This window comes from Lontra canadensis, unplaced genomic scaffold, assembly GCF_010015895.1.
Source record: "Lontra canadensis isolate GAN:19392208 unplaced genomic scaffold, GSC_riverotter_1.0 scaffold109, whole genome shotgun sequence".
In the NCBI taxonomy this organism is placed as follows: Eukaryota; Metazoa; Chordata; class Mammalia; order Carnivora; family Mustelidae; genus Lontra; species Lontra canadensis.
The window spans coordinates 3,223,873-3,248,390 of record NW_022631103.1 but is presented as its reverse complement, the minus strand read 5'-3'; positions in this window follow the sequence as shown (position 1 = coordinate 3,248,390).

Here is a 24,518-nt window from a genome sequence, read left to right as displayed (position 1 = left end):
TTCTATGGCTCTGTAGGAGGGCACCCTCAGCATCCCCAGAGGCCTACGGAGTCCAAGTGGGCCCTAACTATTTCTGTGGTGACCTCATAAGGTCTAAGGCAAGCCCCTTTGGGGTGCCAGTCCAAGGTTTATATGGATTTGCTACACCCAAGATGCACCCAGGTCTCCTCAGGTGGACAGGTGGGCATCTGACTGGCCTCTCCTTTGGAGGGGCACCCACCCTGTTGTTTTTCTTTACATCAATGACACAGGGAGGGAATGCAGGTTGACCAAGAGAGCCCCTGCTCACCATGGGTGGAAACTCTTTAAAACCTATGGTCTTAGCAAGAAGAGCACCCCCTGGACCTAACACCACCCACTCCAGATTTCCCACATGTCTCAGGTGAAAACTGATCATGGGGAAGATCCAGGTGGAACATAATTCAGTATTTAAACTAAGTTTGTTGGTCTAATTAAGATAGACATATATTGGGGGCTGGCGCTGGGACTAGGAACGCGCGGCCGTGCTCAGTGCTTCGGAGGAAATGAAGGAACCAGGGGATCAGGATACTGATGGGAGGAGATTAGATAAATCAAAGAGTGATGGGAAACGGTCTCGGAGCTCCTTGAAGTCTGCATCAAGATTTGCTGTGAGAGAGGATGCCACAGATGAAACATTTGTTGAAGGGGGAGAATCATATTTAGAGGATGATGATTATGATACGGAACGTTTGGAAGGAAGTTCAGGTTCATTTCACTATGACTATGTGGATAACATTGGAGACTCTCAGTATGTGGAAGCCCTTGCTCCAGCCTCCGAAGAGGTGGAGGAAGAAGTTAAGCAGAAAATCTCAGAGAACTTCTTCTACGACTATGCGGAACTTATTTCGATGCCTTTTGTGACTCCGGATTCGAACATACCACTGGATCTTCTCACACTTGTGTATCCACTCCAGTTATATGTGTATAGTTTTTGGATTTCAGCTTCTTAGGTCAGGGGTCGGCAAACTAGCCCATGGACCAAATCTGGCCTCTGGTCTGTTTTCGTGAATAAAGTTTTATTGGAACAACAACAACAAAAAAAGATAGACATATATTTAAAGCTATCAGCAGTAAACGTAAAACTTTTCGTCTATCAAGGTTTACTAAAAGTCAAATAACCTCCTGTTATCTCTGTTGCAATATGTTAGCAAAAAGATGACTACACTGATGGTTAATTGTCTCAAAGCTTTCTTGGGTAATTGTTAAGATAGCTTTCTAAGTCTTTGGTAAGCTAAAACTTTAAAGCTTTGCTTGGATGAAATTGAATTCATTAGACATCTAGGTCTTTTCCAAATAGGATAAAGTGCTAAGTCATTAATTACTGGACATAGGTTTGTGGTTTTGACTTCTTACTACAAAGAAACTAAGGATATTTAAATCTGTTGATAAACATGTTTTATGCTCAACTGATTCACAAATTTGCCATCTAAAGACTTCTGATATAACAGTTCATGTTGGTTATTCCTTAGTCTTCACTGGAGATTAAGGTTTCTAAAGAATAAAAATTCTACTAACTGTAACTAAGACTAGTGGAAATAAGGAAAACAACTCTGTATGTTAAAAGTAGGAGATATGTAAAAAAGATAAGGGATGGGAATGCATTTTAAAAGATAAAAGAAGGTAATTTTGTTCTAAATGATATGGTTTTTTGAAAAGAGATGACCTAGGACAAATCTGAATGCAAAGGAAAGTTGTAGAAGATTTGTGAAGGGAAAACCTTGGAAACGAATTTTAGGTGTGGTCAGGATGGACTAAAATTAAAATGAAAGAATTTTAAAGACACTGATATAAGATTGTAAGTCAGCTTTCTCTCCATTCAAAAAAGACAACGTATTCCCCAATTGTTGGTCTGCTCTTGAAAAAAATTGCAAACAGTTGTTTTCTCTCCACCTGCCAAGAAACAGTTTCTATATCTTGCCTTTATCAGGTCTTTACCATCCTTAATCCTATTTAGGCAAGTGCTTTAAAACTTTCTAAGGTTTTAACAAACTTCCTCAAGATTTAAATCACAAACAAAGTCATGCTGACTAATTAGGCTTGCTTATTTGGTATGTAACATTTTGGTTCTGGCTATTGAAGTGTTATGTATCACAAGATAACTGAGTTTTCTTGTCAATCATTCCATAATGAACTCTCCTATCAGATCATTAACCATGTCTATTCTGAGTTTTTTTCATTTATAATTGTTCTAGTTTTCTAGAGATGAGGTCATCTGTCAGGTTGCTTTAGTTGGGGATGTAATATCAAGTAGCGAAAAAAGTAGTAGCGGCTATCAGGGAAACAGACTTGGGAAGAGGAACCAAAAAAGGAAAGGGACCCATGACAGACACCAAAAGTCCTGAACTTTAAAAAAAACAAAACAAAACAAAAAAAAACAAAACACAAAGGACTGACGGGGCCGAGGCTCCTTTTTACTGAGCCCCTGGGAGACCAAGGTAACTATGCAGATAGGGGGCAAGCCTGTTAATTTTCTGGTTGACACTGGGGCAGTACACTCTGTTCTGACCGAGCCACTGGGACCTTTGGCTGCACAAAGGACTTCTATTCAAGGAGCTACAGGACAAACTAACCTCGGGGCAAGAACTCTTATTAACAACACTCCACTCGGTTGACACCTTGCTCCGAAGCATGCCTGAGCACTGGATGTCAAACACACGGGTTACTCAGTTTCAGGTCCTTTTACTAGACCAACCCTACATCAAATTTCAAAAGACTCCAGCTATAAATCCTTCAAATTTACTTCCAGTTGATGACCCTGAAGAACCCACCCATGACTGTCTGGAGATAATCAACATGGCGCAATCTGCATGACCAGACCTGAAGGACACATGTTGCCTATTTCTGATGAGGTATTGTTCACTGACAGCAGCAGTTATGTCCAGAATGGGATCAGGCACATGGATGTGGCGGTGGTAACATTAGACAAAATTATTTGGGCACAATCCCTAAATCAGGGAACTTTGGCCCAAAAGGCTGAGCTCGTTGCCCTAATCCAGGCCCTTTGATATGCTAAAGGAAAAACCATTACCATTTATACTGACAGCGGATATGCATTTGCTACAGCACATGTCCATGGAGCAAGATACTAAGAAAGAGGGTTATTTACTAACCTCCGCTGGAAAAGACATTAAAAATTAAAAAAAAAAAAATCATAGCCTTGCTAGAGGCCATATGGCTACAAAAGGTGGTTGCTATAGTTCATTGCAAAGGCCATCAAAAAGGAGATACAATTGAGGCCAAAGGAAACAGGTGGACCAACCATACAATTAGGGAGGTCACACAAAAACTAGTGGGGCTTCTACAGATCCTACTGATTATTCCTGAACCTGAATTACCCACCTCACCCTCCTATACAGAAACAAAAAACAACCTGGCTGTACAGAAGGAAGCCACCCAAGAGAAAAATGGCTGGTGGACCCTACCCAATGGAAGGCTACTGGTCCCTGAGGCACTAGTCAAACCTTGATTAAACAGCTGCACCTGTCAACCCACTTAGGTCAAACAAAACTTAATGAACTTTTAGAGATAGGTACTACATCCCTAACTGGAGCAACTTAATAGATGACCTTATCTCTAGGTGTGCCATTTGTGCACAAGTAAATGCAAAACAAGGAAAAAGAGCCCCTCTAGGAATTAGGTTAAGAGGGCTTTCCCCAGGGGAACATTGGGAAATGCTCCCTGTTTAAAGATACCATTACTGTAACTGGGGAAGAAAAAACATCCCTAAGTGAGGGAAGAGCAGGCGTAAAAGACTGGGAATGTGGGACAAAAAGAGCAGGACAGGGATTACAAAAATTAAGTATCTACATTTGCCAGTGTTCAGGACAAGTTAGTTGGCAATGTTTAAACTCAGGGGAATTTTTCTGTCCCCGTTGGAGATGTGAAACTCTATCAACTATTAACAATTACCACAGGGATGGGGACGTCCACCTAAACTTTAGAAGGGACCCAACCCCTCTACTTGTGTAATAGGAAAATGTAACCCAGTGACCTTCACGACCAGAAAAGGGTATTCAACTTCCAACTCATGGGAAACGGGTAAGACTTGGGAAATAAAACTTTATGTATCTGAGAAGGCCCTGGGAACCCTATTTACCATTCAAAAGAAAACCCCACCCCTACCAGAAAGATCACTGGGTCCTCTTGCTGATCTAGCTTTACCAATACCAGTAGACAAAGGTCCCTCCAAACCTCCCACTGCCCCTACAAGCATTATGCCCGGATCAAGAGATCAGCTACTACCCCCTCGGCCAAATCCCCAACCAGAGCTGCCTCTTCTAAACATAATCAGTGCTGTCCATCAGCTTATAAATACTTCCCAGCCAAAACTGGGAGCTGATTGCTGGCTATGCTTTAACTCCAAACCCCATATTATATAGGAGTAGGTCTTTCTGGAGCCATCCCATCTACTAACAACTCCATAATTGTAGTTGGGAAGTATCCCAAGTTAACACTAGGAGACATACAAGGGACAGGGAAATGCCTAATATCAACTAACTACAATCTTCAACAATCACCCCATGCATCAGTATGCAACTGGACTATCCAAATTAGTAACGACTCTAAAACTTTTTTTCAAGATCCGAATCAAACTTGGCTAGCCTGCACTAAATGGTCTCACAAAATGCACTGCTGGGGCCCAATTCACAAATCAGTCAAGACCCCTACTTTGTATCGTAGTCTGCAATTTACCTCAAATATTTATATACAGTGGGGACGGTGGAAGAACCTTAATCCATTCCCTGTCGTCCTCCAACCACTGGAAACGAGCTCCCATTCTAGTGTCCATCTTGGTCAACCTGGGAATTGCAGGATCTGCCACAGCTGGGGCTTCAGACTTAATAAAAGGAGAAATCAATATGGGGGATTCTCAACCCAAATAGATGCTGAGCTAGGGCACCTCAAAAACTCCATCTCCTGCCTCGAGAGCCAGGTGAATTCATGAGCAGAAATGGTCCTACAAAATAGGCGGGAGCTAGATCTCCTTTTCCTCCAGTGAGGTGGACTTTGTATAGCACTAGGAGAAAATTATTGTTTTTATGCTAACAACTCCGGGTTAATAAGAGAAAGTCTATCTCTAGTCAGAAAAAATATGGAAACTAGGAAAAATAAAAAAGAGCAACAAAATAGTTCATTTAAAAACTTGTTCAACTGGTCTCCATGAGTAACCACCCTTGTTTCGGCCACATTAAGGCCTCTCATTCTCTTACTCATGGCCATTACAATAGGACCCTGTATCATAAATTGGACTATAAGTCTGGTTAAAAAAAAAAAAAAACCACAAAAACAAATTATCCCAGTCAAACTCTTAAGGATAAAACAAACATATAACCCATTACAAAATGAAGAAGAATAAATGATGTGATTCATTGTCTTAAAACCAGTGAGAAATGAGTCACCTAGGAGACAGACTTAGCATAAGTCATGCCATTTTTGTAAAAAGCAGCCATTTCATAACACAGTCATATTATTACACCCATGTTATTGCAATCTTAGCAGAAAAAAAAAAGCAAAATATTCCAGATATGAAAATCCCGGGAAATGCACCCTACCCTAGATACCTACTTAACCCAGATTTTTTGCTTCTATACTGCACTTGGCAATTCTTAGAAACTGGCAACAGGATGTGGTTTATGCCTTTATAAGCCTACCCTTGAGCTCATTTGGGGCTGTGAGATTTTGGAATGCATGAGCCCTCTCACAGCCACCAGCTTTTTAATAAAGACTCCTCAATTTGGCCTACTGAATATGGTGTCCATCTGTATAACTTGCTGCTCAGAATATAACATGACTGTGCCTCAGATCATGGTTTAAGGTAACCCTGAGTTGAGACCCCACTGCTTGGCTCCATCTCTGCAGCTGGCTTCCCCGTTCCAATAGCTGGCAGCTCTGCCACACTCGGGCAACCCTGGTCTTTTTGTGACCCCACCGGTCCTAAAACCACACTTTCCCCATGAGGACTACCCCCCCTCCATTTACCCTCTGGAGACATGTCCCTCGGTGGAGCAAACTTCTACAAGTTCTGATTTTGTGCTTTGCTGCTCTACCGCTTGTCAGGAGCTGGCCCCTCCCCCTCCCAGGTCTCTTTTCCTGTTTATCATCTCTGATTCACTTCTCCGCATGTCCTACCTTCCAGAAAGTGGTTGCTTTTCTGTTCCTAGAATTGCTGCTCTTCTTTTCGATCTCCTGTTGCATTTGTAGGTGTTCAGAATGGTTTGATAACTATCTGGCTGAACTCCTGGGACTCCACGATATTTAGGTGTTCTACTCCTCCCCCATCTAGTTCCTCCCCCATGATCCAGCCTGATGTTTATTTAAACTTGAAACAACCTACCCCAATGACAAAATGACAGATTATTTAAAACACACACCCTAGTTGTTATTTTTTCTGCTAAGTATCATAGCAACTCTGAGATAGTCATTATTAACTCTATTTTACAAATAAAGCAGCTTAAATGCTCACCTTTTTTCATCCTAGTAAGCTTCAATTTCATCAAGTAAAAAACTGGTTAGATAGTAATACTTACCTTGCAATGTTGTTAAGAAAAATGAAATGCCATATGTAAAATGTCTTATCACAGTACTTGACCCAGAGAATATGCTTTGAAACTGTGGGTTTCATCCCCCAGGATATAACATTTTATTGAATTCTTATTCCCTTTCATGTACTGTCCGAAGTACTTCAAATATTTAATTAACTAATTCCCATTCCTGGACAACCATATGAAGTGATACTAATTATTAGTACATAAAACAGAGTTTAGTAACTTGCCCAAAGTAAATGGGTAAATGGAAGTAAATTGGGATTTAGACCCAGATAGTCTGCCTCCACCCTGAGTTTTTAAACATTCAGCAGTTCTGCCTTTTATTAAAGCTGCAACCCAACATAGCAAGTGTTACCATAAAGATGAGTTCACACAGTGCCATGGAGACATAGAGATATAAGCTAGAAGGAAAGACTTCCCGTGAAAGCATGGCCTGAGCATGGTTGTGAGGTTTAAGTGGATGCTAATGAAGCAAGCACTAGAGAAAGTGAAAGGAATAGTGTAAGGAAAAGCACAGAGGCAGGAGACAACCCAGTATATATGAGTGTCTAGCAGGACATGCCACCGGAGCTCTTAGTTGTTAATGTTTGCAATGTCCACAGTTCCCTCATTACTCACACTTTCCGCTATATTCCTGGTGTCTGGCCTGCTTGGAAACACCCAGGGCTGTGCTTTGCCCCTGAGCTGTCCTTGATCCAATTCTCACCACCCCTACAGCTGCCTACCTCCACAGGACATTCTGTGCCCTTTGGTGTATCTGTGATTAGCCTCTTCTGGCTGATCATATTACTAGGTCCTTGGGGGAGGACCGCATCAACCATTGCTCTCTAGCTGAGTGCCCACTAAAGGACTCTCTTTTACTGACACACTGTTGACACACTGCTAGGACTTCTATGGTCTCACTTCTTTTGATGTTCACATTCCTGTCTGTAGCACCTCTGCCCCTTGCATCCCATGGTGTTTGTTCTCTTAGACATTCAACATTACCATAGGCCAGGCATGACCTTAGTGCTGGGCCTACAGCAATAAAGAGAACAAAATCTCTCCTCTACTCTCCTCTTAGGGGAGAAGAAAGGCAGTAAATGAAAAACAATGAATATTTAAGTCATAGAGAAAACACGGCTTGAGGAACTAGAGAATGAGGAGAGTGGAAGTGATCAAGAAAGACCACCTGGGAGATTTTGATCAATGACTCCAAAAACTATGTGGTCTCTCTAGTTCTAGAGTTGACAGATGGTTACAAACATGCTCTCCCATCTATCCACTACTGTTCCCTCCCCTACCTCCCTTCCTCTGCAACAAATAGACGTGGAAATAAATTTTTCTGTCCCCGTCTCTTTGACTGAAGCCAATTATTGAATTTCTCTCTGCCTAAGAATTCTCACCTGTATGAGAAGTTGTGGCAAAGGTACCCTATGCAAGTATTATACACTAGTTGTACACTAATTTAAAAGAATGTCTGTTACCTGCTGTGTACCTATGGGAACCCTATGGGCATGAGAGGACAGCCATTATCCTCAAGTACTCATAGTCTAGGGGAGAAGGCATGGAACAATGGAAAATCACAATGCCAAATCTTAGTTGTGCAGAAGAGGCTCTAAAGCCAACAATAGGTGGTTAGGGAGAGCTTTCCAAAGAACATGATCTCTGGGCATCCAGTGCTATAAAGTGCTTCACTAATGAGTAGGAGATCCAATGTGGGTCTTCATTTAGCCTTACATCTTTCTCATCATCATTCATTACACATGTGCACACATGTGCACACATGTGTGCGTGCACACACACGGTGTTCTGGGTAAAGCATGCCATTTTACTCTGTAAAATAATGCACATCCAACATGTCAGCCTTTGCTTTTGTTGTGTCCTCTACCTACAATGTGTTCTCCTTATGTATGGCTACCAAATCCTGTCTGTCATAGCTAACCTGCTTTCTGGAAGACTTCCCTGCTTTGTCCTAGTTGTAATTAACCTCTCTCTTCTAAGCTCTCATTGCAGTTTATATTATGGTTATGGTAATTTCCTTCCTGGAATTGGATTTATGTTTTCTGTGACATCTTAACTAGATGATAAACTCCTCCAAGATAAGCCTGTGTTTCCTTCACTTCTGTGTGCTTGAGACCAAGTACAGCAACTGACACACAGTCGGTGCTTAATAAATATTTCTTTGCTCAAATTGAATTGAGCTGGGTGGATCTACAGTGGCAAGGATTGAATCAAAATTTCTCTTCAGCCAGTTACTGCTTAAAATTCTATGAATGGATATTTTAAGAATTAATTTTTATAGGATTTATATAGATTGGTTATTTTTCCAGACATTCAAATTGCCTCAGGCAGCTGGAAAGTTTATCCATAGTCAAAGATGGTTAAGACTTATCTGATGAAATTCCATCTCATCTCTCTAGTATGATATCATTTATCTATTGGTAGATCTTGGGTAAATTAGGAGGCTGTCAGCTGCTTGGAGTCTACTGGGTTTAGACCTAGAGGCTAGCATCTGGTGAGATAGAAAACATTAAAGGACTCAGCCATTGAGAAAGAGAAAGAAGGAAGGCTGAATGATTCAGGAAATAATCCATCAGCTATGAAGGGCCCAAGGACCTATGGGCAAGGGCTCCAATGTCCCTGAGATGTACTATCAGGGCTCAAATAACGATGAGCTCAAGGAGGGCTCTCTGAGTGGCCAGCTAAAGGGCCAGTCCTGCCCTAAGGTGTTCTCCTGAACAAATGTTATCAAAATATCCATTGATTACTTCATTGTGGGGCTTTCCTGAAATGTTTTATTTTGGGCCTTTCTAACATTGACCCCTTGGGAGAAAATAAGGCAGATTAATAAGAAGAGTGAAACATGGCTTCTACCTATTGGCCTATGTGGCAGCTCCAAACTCCTCTTCTTGGTATCAGACTCAAATACTGGGTTCTGCAACATGCTGGATACTGGAGAGCTAGGACTAGCAGCTAGCAGCTGGGTCATCAAAAAATTATCTTGCCAGTAGTAGCGTCTCCTGCGGTTTTCCAGGGGAGAGTCGGTGGGGGAAGGAATGATGTGAATCAGCCCCCCGCCATTGCTGTGCAGGCTTTATTTATACTCTGCTGGTTTATTTTCTCCTCTTATGACTGCTACCATCTCTCCTGGGGCTTTCTGAGGCTGTCTCAGTAAGTTATACTTTTGATTTTGATTTTCCTTGGCTTGGCTACAGATTTGCAGAAACAAACAAACAAACAAACAAACAAAAATAGAAACAAAATGTACAAATTCACTGGAATAGAAGGAGTTGCTGAAAATCTGGAGCAAGAAAACTGATGTTAAAGATGAGTGTTTTAGACTCAGCATTCAAGGCTCTTCTGGTCAGCAGCCGATATCCTGACAGTATCCATGTAGTTCAGTCAGACTTAAGCCATGATTTCTGCTGAACTGCCAAACTAAGTGACTTTTTTTTTTCAATGCCTACCAAGGAGTTTTATAACACACCCTCAATACAATACTTTCATTACTCACTCACTCATTCAATGAGCATTTCCTGGGAGGCAGCAATGGACTGGAGCCTTGGCTTTAAGTCTATGCTTTCCTGTCACTTCATTATTCAATTTGATGGAGGGCACTCTACCTCTCTGGGCATCATTTTCACTATTCTCAAGTGTAGATTTTGGAATGTGATCTCAGTGAAGGCAGAAAACGTGACTTCTTATTCCTTTTTGCATCCCTAGTACCAAGCATGAGGCCTGACACCTATCAGGTACTCAGAGCATTTGTTGAATAAACAGATTAGAGAGTGCATTGGGTTGCACCAAACCACGTGACCTTCAATATTCCAACATGGGCCACGAATCTTTTCAGGTCCACACTTGAGAGTTTTCTCCACCTCCTGACCTGTGCATGTACCCCATTAGCTTCTTAGAATTTATGGAAAGAGCTCATATCATAGGCAATACTCCAGCTCCCTAATCCTGAGAAGTGCCTTTTCTCTGAATTTCCATAACATCAGAACTAACCTCTATCTAAACACCCATTATATTATCTTGTGCTCTTACCTTTTTACTTGTCCTTGCCCCTCACTAGTTATGAACATGTTGAGGGCAGTTTGTTTTTTATTTCTGTATCCTCAGTTCTCAGCACAGTGCTTCTGTGTTGAATGGAATTGATGAGTTATTATTTTTCTTTCTTAATCTTCATTGTATGGCTTCATAGGCTTTAATAATATTTTGAAGTTTTGACTAGACTCTCACTATTGTATGTATCTCTATATCTCTTTCTGGTTTTCTCTGTGCATCTCTTCACCTTTTCCTCTCATCATCTTATAGTACAGTGATTAAAACCATGGGTTCTGGATTTAGATTTCTTGGCATTTCATCAGTGGCCTGCATTTCCTAGCTATGTGATCCTGGGAAGTTAATAACATCTCTGTGTTCCAGGTTCCTCATATGAAAATTGGGATAATAAAACTACTTATCACATATAGCTGTTGTGAAGACTAAAAGAACACACACAAAGACATTTGTCACATAGTAAACACTCAATAAATAATTAATGTTATCACATATTAGACAACACTATATGTGCTGTGAACAAGAATGAAAACTATGCTGTTCTCATGGAACTTAAAGTACAATGAATCAATCTCTCAGCTTCTGATTTCTGTATGAGAGATAGCTCTTGACATTTTAGTGGACACTTACACCTTAGTATAAATTAGATAGTCGATCCTTTCTGGGGAGGAAGTTTTGGTTGTGATAGGGAGAAACATGAGGCCATAGAAAGAAAGGGAAGAAAAAGAAAGGGAAAAGAAAGCTGTGTGATTCAGAAAATAAACCATCAGTTACATAATTTTGCTGTGCCTCCCCCTGTCTTCAGGCCATGGTCAGCAGGTTTAATTTATTGGTTTTTGTGAGCAGCTGCAAGGCACGTCCCATCAATTTTTTGCTCACGATGGCTGTGGAGTGACTCAGACTATTAGCCTTGTATGATTACAGCATCTGTATTATGATGTCGAGGACATGTTGCTGCCGCAATTTATTCTCTTTATTTAGTTCACTTTGTCTCACTCAGCATATCACTCAGCGGCTGTTCGAGAAAACACTGGTGATGGACAATTTCTCTTCCTCTCTCCTCTCCTGATATTCCTTCTCCTTGCCCTTCTGTCTTTGTTGATGTCTTGTTTAAAGGAAGATTTGTGGATCTCCTGATTTCCTCTATACTGGCTGACCCTTGTGTCTGCAGCTCTCAGCAATGCGGCACCTCTCCATGGTGCTGAAAACAAGCACGTGGTTCTAGCTCTGCAGTGGCTGCTAAGGAGTCTGACATAGGATACTAACAAACAGCAGCAGGCAGTGGCCTGAGAAAGTATCCTGTCCAATTCCTTTTATTTCAAGGAAAAGGAACAAGAGACACATAAATGAAGATTTATTTCCTTCAGGATGGTATACATCTCTTGTCAGATCAGAATACAGCTTTTTCAGAGTTAAGCAAAGAAATTTTTTTAATCTTCTTGGCCCTCATTTTCCTCATCTGTGAAATGGAGAAACACCAAAATTTTTAAACAACTACTGTGACATAGAGATTATATAATGTGTATAAAGTCCCTAGCACACTGCCTGTCTCATGCCTTCTTCTCTACTCTTATCTCCTGCTGCTTCCTGCCTGACACATGCTTTAGTAATATAGAATAATTTATGACCCCCCTTCCTACACCATGCCACTTTACTATTTCAAGTTCTTCTCTGCTTTTATAACATCCAAACTTGTTCACGATTCATATCTGCTAACACCTCTTTTAGAAAGCCTCCTCTGCCCTTCTCTGTTCCTCCTCTAATGTGGATTAGCTGTCCCTTCCTGGTGCTTTTATGACTCTATGCATATCATTTTACATATCTCTCTATCAAGACACCTACCACATGATCATGAACATCTTAATGTGTCTGACTTACTAGACTAGTAGCTCTTTGAAAGAAGAGGCCAAGTGTCCTATCTCTAGCACAATACATGTCCCAGGTGAGTGTTCAATGTCCTTTGTTTTGAACTGAACATGACCGGGACTTGATGTATGTGAGTTCTTTTTTCATTCCTAGTCCAGTGCCCTCCTCCCATATTGTCTTGTCTCTAGCTTATTGGGAAGTCTTTTTTTTTTTTTTATTGGCTACCATTATGAATACCTTCATTTGCCAATGTCACACATTTGTAGGGACTACTTAGTGTGCCTTGGGTCATCCTTTGAGTGTGCTGGATTCATATCAAGAAGGTTTGTCTTATTGCCTTTGGCATAGATTCTTTCCAAACCAGAGAATTCACATAAGCCACGAATTAGATCCAGAGGGGAGAGGGCATCTGCCCCCATGAATTAGCAACGAAGTCATCATAATCTGGCTTCCAAGTATCCTTAGCAAATTCTAAATCATCACAAGACTTCTATTTAATATCAACAGCAAGAACAGCTGCTCTTACTTTAGGAAAATTAATTGCCTTTCAAATTGTTCTAGAAGCTTAAATCCATTTTGGTAATTCAGTAGGGGTAAACATTCACTTTTAATATCAAGTCCATGAAAGCCCAAACTCTAATGACTTCCTTCAGAATTTAAAGTCATGGGCCATCTGACTCTCTGAGACATCACTAGAGATCATGTGGTTATTGGGGAAATGATTAAAATCTAAGCCACAAAACTGAGATTATCTTCCTTCTTTGATAATTTACTTTGTTGATGATCTTGAGCAGGACATTTCACATTAGTTAGCTTCTGCTAACTAATGACTGTAACAATCCTGTTACCTTTATTAAAGATGCTAATGGGATACACTAACCTGATGCAAGACTACTTTGGAGAGTATAAAATTCTATACAAATCCATGCACAATAACAAAGCTGATACTTAGAAAAAGTAGAAACTGTAATTGGAAAGAGAAAGGTATGGAAAAGTGGATTTCAGAAGCTAAGGAGATGTTTGTTCAATGCAGCTGCAAGAAAGGGGGGATAAAGCCTGGAAATAATAACTAATATTTAATGAGCACTCATATGCCAGGTATTATACAAAATGATGAACTTTTCATAACAATCCCAGATATAGATGCTTTTATTATCCTATAATATGGAATGAGGAAAGAAAACATAAGAAGTTTAGCCTAAACATACATGCTAGAAAGGGGTAAAGACAGGGATCTTTAGACAGTCTTGACTCCAGAGCCCACATATATAACCAGTCAAACTAAAAGATTCTTCATCTTATACTATTGTGCAGGGGCCCTGTTACTAAAGAGATCTGGACAGAAACTAAAGATGAGCTGGAAGAGAGAATTTTTTAAATGCATTTATGTTATTTGGAGTTAAAGACAATGAGAGATTCCAAGGGAGTAAGTAGAGGTTATTGAAGTTGTTTCTGGCATAATCTCTTACATCTCATACAAATTGTCAGTTTGAGTGTGGTCAACAAATATTTATTCTTTGTGTATGCTAGATGTTATTCAAGATGTTTAGATTATAGAGACAATTAAAACACCCTCTCTTTCTGGGTATAGAAAAGAAGGCAGTGAACTTTGTACTAGTCCTTCAAATTTTGACTGACCTTAGTGAATTTCTTGACCAATAAGATGTGGCTGGTGATGTAGTGGAACTTATGAGGCTAGGTCATAAGAAGCCTTACAGTTACTGATTAGGCTTCTTGAAACACTTACTCCTGGAACCTAATTGCTATGCTGAGAAAAGCTCCAGGCCCATGAATAGATGCCGTGGTGGCATCCCCCACTGAGTTCCCAAGCAGGGACCAGCATCAGCTGCCAGCCATATGAATGAGCCATCTTGAACATCCAGCCCAAGTGAGTCTTTAGATGACCCTGGCTTCAGTCACTGAAGTAACCATATGAGAGACCCTAGTGAAGAACTTTCTGGCTGAGCTCAGTTAACCACAGCACTGTGAAGAGATAATAAAAAAAAGTTGTTTTAAGCCTGCAAATTTTGAAGTGGTTTGTTATGCAGCAATAAATATCTGGAATGTTGTCATAAAGAAAGTCTTAGAGAATGGGAGGCAGATGTATGAACAGGTGACTTCAGTATATGTAGTGAATGACACTGTAAAGTAAGAAGAGGGTACTGTGGAGTTAGCTTAGACCTCAAGGTGTCAGAAATGGGACTAGTTCTGCTACTTTTGTTTATGAGGGGTTGATCAGTATTTCATCATCTGGATAGATCCCATTATCTTTCTGTTTCTTTTCCAATAATGAGACTTCATAGTTGCATAGATCCCTTATTACTTCTAAGCCTCAGTTTATCCCTTCATAGAATTAGAGGTAAACCTAGGGTAGGATGTCGAAATGGGACAGAAAGAAGGATAGGGAAAAAACCCTCCACTTGATTGCAAGGACAGTGAGAACATTTTTGGTGTGGTGAATTGAGCACAGACTCCATGGCCAGAAGGCCTGGGTTTGGGTTCTGGCTACATATCTTCCAGCTATACCTCATTCCTTTGAACATCAGCTTCCTTATGCATAACATGATCTTAGCTGTGCCATGGGCACAAGGGAAAACACCTGAGAGTCTTAGGCATTGCCTTTTTTCCAGATTTATGCTTAGTCCCACATCTCTTCTGATGTGGCTTTATGCAATGGAAGAAGCTAAGATAGGGGAACTGAGAGAGAGGCAGGTTAGCAGTGTAAATATCATGAGGCAGGGAGCCATGTGGGTTCACAGCAAAGCCAAGCAATATGGAGCATTGGCATAGCCATCCAAGGGCAGGTTGGAAGGGGTTAACTGAGCCAATGGGCCAGCTGGCATCTGTGCTGGCACTAAAGGAGAGAAAGAAAAGGAGCCTCAGTGTCAAGATAAGAAAGAAAAACAAAACAAAATACCAGAACTTTAGCCAAATTCCCCAGTTCCCATATGGATAGAGAAGGAAATGTTCAGCCAACTCCATGCAGCAGCCTCTGGTCAAAAAAGACCTGAAGACTAGGCAAGTCTGTGAATCCACCTGGGCAACCTGTCTCTGTTGGATGGCTAGTCAGAGAACTATATTGTCTTTGATTCAATGTGGCAAGAGAATGGTGCATTTTCCCCCCTTTATTATTCATGCGTTCACCCATCTACCCAATCATCTATCCACCCATCCATTAATTTGTATATTTTAATAACAAACATGTATTAAACACCTACACTGTGCCAGAAACTACCTATTAGGTAACTAGGGCTATAGGCAAATCACTAAGACAAAGATGAATAAAGCAACATGGTCCCTGCCCTGAGGACAAAATCTCTCAAGACTAGATATTATGGGCAGCTCCAAGGTGAGCTGGAAGATAAAGTTCATGGGTGGAAAAAACCAACATTTACTGATCCCTTATTATGAGCCAGATTGTGCTAAAAGGTTTACATGCATTACCTTATTTAATCCTCATAATGTACATGTAAGTTTGACAATGTAATTAGCCCTGTTTTAAAGCTGAGGAAAACCATGTTCAGCTATGAAGGGCTTGCTCAAGGTTGCCCTGGCACTATGTGTCAGAGTTCAGATTTGAGCTGATTCTGGGCTGAAGAGGAGAACCAGGGAAGGGCAGATAAGGACATATAAAAGCTTGGGACTCAATGTGCCACACAGAGTCTTCTTATTGGGTGAGAGTGGATGGTAAGTGGAAGTGGTTGGATGGTAACCACTTATTGGAAGTGGTTGGATGGTAAGGATAGGGAGATATAGTGAGAAGGGAGGCAATTTCTGTCACTGGAACCCAAATGACAGAGCAGCCTCTACATTTGAAGGGTCAATCCAAGTTGAGTAGATACTGCCCCAGTCTCACCACCCTCTTCTCAGTTTTGGTAGAAGGCATTTTCTACTCATCTGCTGAGAACATGCTTATGAAATACAAATCCTCTTCTCTCTGCTTCCTGGCTTGCCTCTTTTACCCATATGTGCACTAACAGATGGATGAGCTACGGAGGCAGCTGAGAATGAGAACAAGCAAGGAGAGTGCCGGGATTTGGGGGGTGGGGGAGGACTCCAGTGCAATTTAATCAAGCAAGGTTTTATGTCTGGGTGTCTGAAGGAATGGAAAGTTTTTGTTTGTTTGTTTGTTGATTTTTTTTATTCTTCCATGCTATTATTCACAGGATGATTTGGGAAGGAGAAGGCAGGGGGATGGGTCACCTGAAAATTACTTCCTACGAGTTTCCCAGAGAAGTTGGCTTCTTCTCTGCAAGCTATTTTCCTTGTCTGGAGTCAGTTCACACCTAATATGGAAGGATCGCTTTTAGTCTATACTTGTTGCTATGGCAGCTTCAGAAGCGGCTGCCGACAGAGCTGGGAGCAGGCTCTTCCTCTTCTCCCAAACTCTTTTGGCACGAGGCTGAACACGCATGGTTTCAAGACTATGCAAGTGTCAGTGGATGGCATATCTTTTATTTTGGGAAACATCTTTCAAGTGGGCAGAGTGGCAGCTTTTGATGGTCCTTCAGAGCATTAGCTCTGCTAATTCTAACTCATGCATGGCTTCTGTAGTCTGCTCCCCACCTCCCCCCCTCCTTTTTAGAACAAAGGCTGAAAATGGCCCTTATAAATATTTTAAATGATTTAGCTAGTAAGATTAAAATGTGATCTTCTGGTTACTTTTAAAAATAATGTCAAATAAAATAGTGCTATAAATAAGTGGAAAGCTTATTTGCACTAGGAGGGATGCTTCCCACTCTGAAAATGAGAGGGTGTAGGAAAAGACAACGGTGTGAGACGTGGTAACACCTTTTATGTTGGAGTTGGTAGAGTGGAGAGTGAAGCAGATAGAATAGAGGTGACGTTGACTTGGTCCTTGCCCTCAAGTAGTTTATAATCCAGTGGGGAAGAAAGATATTGAATAAGTGATAACCAGTATGATGAATATTACAAAGTGGGAGAATATGGGTTACAATGGGAGACTGTAGTGGGCATCTTACTCTCATTTGAGATGGTCTGAGGAAGAGAGGCTTAAGATAAAAAGTGAAGAATCATGGTGTGTGGATCTAGGAGTCAGTACCCAGCAGAGGGATCAACATGTAAAACTCTGAAGGGAGATCGTATGTTAGGAGGAATTAAATCTCAGCATAGCTATAGCAGAGGGTGAGCGGGAAAGATTATGAGATACAAAGGTGATGATGGTGTTAGTGATGATGATGGTGATGGCGATGGTGGGTGTGGTGGCAGTGGTGATAGTAACAACTATTTTCAGAGGCACCTGAGTGGCTGGGTTGGTTAAGCATTCAACTCATGATTTCGGCTCAGGTCATAATCTCAGAGTTGTGAGATCCAGCCCTACATCAGGCTCTGCACTCAGCAAGGAGTCTGCTTCTGCTTGGGATTGTCTCCTTCTATCCACCCCCTCCTCAAAAATTAATTAAAATAAAAAACATTTTCAATGTTCTAGGCATTGTTCTAACCACTTTGCATATAGTAATTTATTTAATCCTCACAGCAACCTCTTGAAGTATGCACTATTATTATGTCCATTCTACAGATGAGGAAACTGAAGACCAGAGAAGATCACAAAGCCAACATGTAAGCAGCCTGGATCTAGACTCTATGCCAGATAGACAGGGACCTACCACAGTAAACAGTTTAGAGTATATCCACTGGGTAATGCAAGGTCATTAAAAGGTATCCAATGGTATAGGGACATCTGCACTGTAGGGAAAACTACTTTGGCTTCAGGAAACAGTATGAATTGGAGAGGGTAGGATTGGAGGCAAGGACTCCAGGTAGGAGTCTACGTTAGCATTCAGGTGAGAGGTGGGAATAAGTGATTTGGATTGGGGGATGTCGAGGAAGATGGAAAGAAATGGGCGAATCAGATAGTTGTTGAGGAGGTAGAATCTATGGTACCTAAGGGCTGTCTGGATAGGAAGGTAGTTAAAAATGAATCCCAGGTTTCAGGCTTCAATTCCCATCCCTAAAATCAGGTGTGAGGTGGGGAATTCCCACAGGAAAATCGGGGTAAATGGATGCTGGGTAGGCAAAGACAACTAATGCCCATATCACAAAAGTAAAAAATAAAACACCTCTTTCATTTGCCCCTCCTCAAGTCCCCAATTCCCTTCTATAGAGACATCCCATCTATTTATGTCAAATTAATGGTCTTTGTACCTGACAATGATTTAATCAGAGGAATTTCATCCCTGCTCACCTGTACCAACTTGCCTTCCTCCCCAAACACATAGTCTGTGCCCATTTCATCATTAACCTCTTGCCTTGCCAAACCCCTCTCATTTATAAAGACATGGCCCATCCTACCCTTCCTACATCCCCATGTATCTCTCCTCTCTGAGTTTCTTCAGTTCTTACAATCTCTGGCCCCACTTCACAGATTGTGAATTCCACTTCACAGATTGTGAGATCTCTTTCCCGCTTTCTTCCTCAACAAAACAGCGAGCCCCTTGACTGATATTCCTAACCCTTGCTCCAAGAGTTTTATGAATATTACCTCATTTGAACTCTCCTCAGTTCTGAAAGGTCCGAGGGTAAGCAGCAGCATCACCACTACCATCATCATCATCAATCATCAACCATCCTCTTTTACAGATGAAGTAGCTAGGATTGAGAGAATCTTAAGTGACTGTCCCAGTGTGATGTAGCTGGAGAGTTCCAGGTAGGATTTAGAAATTATAAATCCATTGCCTTTCATTTACAGACTTTTAAAAATTCTACCAGAAATCTGATAATTACTCTATACCAGTTACGAAGCTCTGTATTTTACATGTTTGTTTTCATGACAATTCTGTGAGGTAGGCATTGCCATTGTCCCTATTCTACAGATGAAGAAACTAAAGCCTAGAAAAAATGAATCAATTTGCCCAAGGTCTCAGGTGATTGAACCAGGGCTAGAATGCAGGGATTCCTACTGTCATTGTGCATCCTCTTAATTACCATGCTCTGCTGCCCACCCTGGTTTCCACACGAGGCTGCAGCCTCTCTGCTAAGTGCCTAGAAAGAGAGGAGTTGAAGAAGAAAAGAATGCAGGGGGATGCAGACTATGAAAGAGAAAAGATGGACCTGGGTGACAGAGACCCCCTTACATTAGAGGAGAGCAGGCTTCATACAGAGGATTTTCTCTTGAGCTCATATTGCAGATGCCCTCTCTGAAGAAACGTTTCCTTTCTTCCCCTACCATGACGGCCTCTGTGTCCTGCTGTTTGGCTCAAGGTAACTCTTTCCTTCCTAGAGCTGTACTCAGGGTGTACAAATGGTTGGCCCTCATCTCCTGGAGTCATCCTGTTGACGAGGCCAATATAAATGCATGAGGGAGTCCAATTCCAGGCACTTGTTTCTGTGAAAGCTCAGTGAAGCCCATCCACAAAGTCACAGACAAGGCTCTGACTGATCAGCTAGAAGGAGACATTTGAAGGTCAAGCCTCTCAGGGAAGCTTCACCATAGCTGCTGGGGTACTTCAGAGGCCTCATCTGGGGTGATAAAATCTGCCCATTTGGGCAACTAAGTATGAAGGGTGTGTATTTACAACCAACTCTCCATGGGCAGAGTCCTGAGAAGAGAAACCTCCTATACATTTTTGAGGTTTCCCTGTAGAAAACTTGGTACAGTGGAAAGGTTGTGAGCTTTGGTGTCCTAGACTCAAATCCCAGCTGTGCCACTTTGAGAAACTCTCTCCACTTCTCTGAAATTCAGTTTCCTCATATACAGTGGAGACAGGAATATCCTGAGTAATATCATGCTCAAGGATTTGTTCTGAGAATTAGTTTAAGTGAGTTATATAAAATGCTTATTACAATTCATGGAGTGAATTAGACACTCACCTTACAATTTCTTCCTTCTTCCACCCAGGGAGATAGGTCTAATAATTGGTCAGGTCTAGTCCTGATCTTTTGTGTTTATGAGCTATGTGTTTCTGCAGGGAGAGATTTGAAGGAGTCAGGCTTATTAATCTCCATATAACCTGTAGAGTAATTAGAATGTTTATTCTCAGCTCTTTGGGAAGGAGTAACTATAATTACAGGACGAAATTAAATAGCATTATCTTTTATTGTCTCATACTGTTTGCAGGCTTTCTCTGCCAAGTTCCTTTTAGGAATCTGAGAATTTTTCCCCCATCAACTTTCTTTTTCTTAATGGTGAACTACCCTTCATGCTGTGGGTTGAAAGTTCACTAGCATCTCCTGAGTAGGTTGGACATGTGTATAAAGAGTCCATTTTTGCTATCCTTGGCAGAGATGATCAGCTGTCCTTTAAAAATTCCTGCTCCTCTTGCTTAGTGTAGAATCACCACTGGGAAGTGGCTGCATAGTCAGAGCCTACAGTTTACAGCCTCCCTCATATCCAGGAGGTGCCACATGCCCAGCTCTCTCCAGGGGAATGTAAACAGAGGTCATCTGTGCCCCTTCTGATCCAAGGTGGTTATGGAGGAGGTGGGCCCATCGGGTGGCTTAACAAGGACACCAGGAAGATCTTGGAAGGCATGAAGATAGCAGAACTGCAGTCAAATTGGTCCCTGAATGACTGCAGGAAGCACAGCCACCCTACTGTCACGGATTGGGAAAATCTGGTTGTAATTTACACATGCTGGATCACTGAGATTTTTGGGTTTATCTGTTAGAGCGGTTTGCTTTCCCTTAACAAATTCATTGCCGAATTCTGCATCCCTGATAAAATGAGAAACCATACTTCTAGTCCTGCCAGGGGTGGGGGACAGACAGACACGGGAGTGAATATATTTCAAAACAGTGCAATAAATGCTATAGAAGTAGGATGAGGATGAAGCAGGCACAAAGAGGTAAGAGTGATTGCCTAGAAACTTTGAGCTTGGTCTTCAAAGCTGAATGGGAATTTGCCAAGAGGTGAAAGAGAGGGCAGGCAAGATTATTCCAAGTAAAAGTACAGTAAGAGTAACACATGGGAATGTGAAAAGGTGAGCTTCATGAGTTGCTATAAGAAAGTCCTTGTTGGGTAGCAAGGCACACTCCAGGTGGTGGATTGAGGAATATACTCCAACAACTATAAATGGGCAGCATTTCACAGGGGCCAGATGAGTGGCATAGAGAATAAATTACTCATAGTGCTAATAGGAGAGAGAGACCACCAGAGGCTACCATCAAGAAATCAAGAAGGCTTCATGGAGGATGGGGTAGGTCACCTTACATAATGTTGGTGATGTTGGGTAAAAACATCATTTGTTAGTTTATCTGTCTTCCTTTTTTAGACCATGAGGTCTTCAGGACAGGGATTAGACTGTATTCATCTCTGAATTCCCAGAGCAGTGCCCTACCCTTAGGAGAGACATTGAATGGGTACATAAAAAAAGGATTGAATTCAGATGTTTCTAAGGATGACCTCACCAGTTCCTTGTATGGGAATTGAACATCAGAGACAATAGGAATTTCCCAGTGCAAGAATCTTCTGCCATGATCAGGGGGTTTCTGTGGATCTCAACTTTATCTCCAAATTGCAGCTAAGATTATGTTTGAATAGCAAACTCACCCCAGGCAATGTGATACTAGGTTAAGTGGTAGGACTAGGATTTAAGTTTCTGCACCATTCTCTTTCTTATTCCCCTAGTAGTTAGAGAATTCCTCTTGTATATACAGGGTTCCTGCAAACTTGCCTGGGCACAAAGTCACCTACACGAAATAGGAAGAGTTCACACCCCAAATATACTCAGTGCAACATCCCCTTAACCCTCTCCACCAAGTCAACATTTCATGATTTACTGATCTCTAACATTCCTTATCCCTGTGATATTTATGATGTTGATTATCAGTGAAATGAAAAAAGAGAGAAGCATAGTGAAAATGACAAAAGACTTGGATAATTCAGGTACTAGGTAGCCAGTTCTCAAATCATTAAGACATGATGATTCTGATGACTCTGATCAATTTTGTGAGTAGCAAGACTCTTGGAACCTCCAGGTGAAAGTCTAAGCTCTTTACCAGGACAGAAAAATTCTGCTTCTCTCTAGCCTCATCAGCAATCACTCTCTCCACTCAGCTCACACCTGGACTCCCAGGTCCTTAGGCATGTACTCGTCCCTCACACACTTTATACACACTGCTGGTTCTCTGTTCTGAAAATGTGTATCTAGTCCTTTGTGACATAGTTAAAGTGTCTCCTCTGTATAGTTTTTCCAGAACTTCCCAACTGAATTTACCTATTTTCTTCTGAAAAGCACTCAGCTAGGAACAGAGAAGGAAATTTACATTAAGAAGCACCTGGGTTTTTTTTTTTTAATTAAAAAAGTTTTAGTTGTAATAAAATGCACACAGCATAAAATGTACCATCTTAGCCCTTTTTAAATGTATAGTTCAGTAGTGTTAATTATATTCACACTATTGTGCAACCAATTATTAGAACTTTCTCGTCTTGAAACACTGAAACTATTCCTACTCAACAACTTATTTCTCTCACCCTCCAGCCCCTGGCAACTATGATTCTACTTTCTATTTCTAGGAATTTGACTACTCTAGATACCTCGAATAGTAGAATTACATGATATTTGTCTTTTTGTGATAGGCTTATTTTAGTTAGCATAATGTCCTATGTAGTACCACGTGCCATATTTTCTTCCCTTTTAAGGCTGAATAATATTATATTGTATGGACATACCATTCCTTGGCTTGCTTCCATGTTTTGTCTATAGTGACTAATGATGATATCTATGAACATAGGCATACAAATATCTCTTTAAGACCCTGCCTTTAGTCCAGAAGTGGTATTGCTGCATTATATGGCAATTCTCTTTTTAATTTTTTGAGGAGCTACCATACTATTTTCCATAGTGGCTAGATCATTTAAATTACTATCAATAGTATACAAGTTCCAATTACTTTTTTTCTAAATATATTTTTTAAATATTTTATTTATTTATTTGACAGACAGAGATCACAAGTAGACAGAGAGCAGGCAGAGACAGAGGAAGGGAAGCAGGCTCCCTGCTGAGCAGAGAGCCCGATGCGGGGCTCGATCCCAGGACCCTGGGATCATGACCTGAACAGAAGGCAGAGGCTTTAACCCACTGAGCCACCCAGGTGCCCCTACAAGTTCCAATTTCTGTACATCTTTACCAACACTTGGTTATTTTCTGGGTTCTTGTTTGTTTTTACTAAAAGCCATTCTAGTGAGTGTGAGGTGATATTTCATGAGGTTTTTATTTTTTTTTATTTCTTTTTTTAAGATTTTATTTATTTATTTGACAGACAGAGATCACAAGTAGGCAGAGAGGCAGGCAGAGAGGAGGAAGCAGGCTCACCGCCGAGCAGAGAGGCCAATGTGGGGCTTGATCTCAGGACCCTGAGATCATGACCTGAGCTGAAGGCAGAGGCTTTAACCCACTGAGCCACCCAGGCACCCCTCATGAGGTTTTTATTTGCATTTCCTTAATGATTAGTGATATCAAACATCTTTTCATATACTTTTTGGCCAATTGTATGTCTTCTTTGGAGAAAAGTCTATTCAAGTCCTCTGCTCAGTTTTATTTGTATCTTTTGGGTTTTTATTGTATTGTTGTTAATTTGTAGAGTATTCTAGATATCGACCCTTAGCAGTTACATGATTTGCAAATTTCTTTCTCTCAAAGGCTGCTTTTTTCACTTTGTTGATTGGTCTCCTTTGATGTGTAGAATTTTTAAATTTTGATGAAACTCAATTTACCTATTTCAACCTTTGTTGCTTCTGCTTTGGGGGTCATATCTGAGAAATCATTGCCAAATCTAATGTCATGAAGCTTTTCCCCTGTGTTTTGTTCAAAGTGTTTTATAGTTTTCAGTCTTATGTTTATGTCTTTGATCCATTTTGAGTCCTTTTTTGTATATGGTGTAGGTAAGATTCTAACTTCTTTCTTTTGTGGATACCCATTTTTTTCAGCATCATTTATTGAAAAGACTATCCTTTCCACATTGAATGGTCTCAGTACCCTTGTCAAAAATCATTTCATCATACATGTTGGGGTTTATTTCTAGACTCTCTACTCTATTTCATTGATCTATATGTCTTTCTGCCAGTATGATACTGTTTTGATT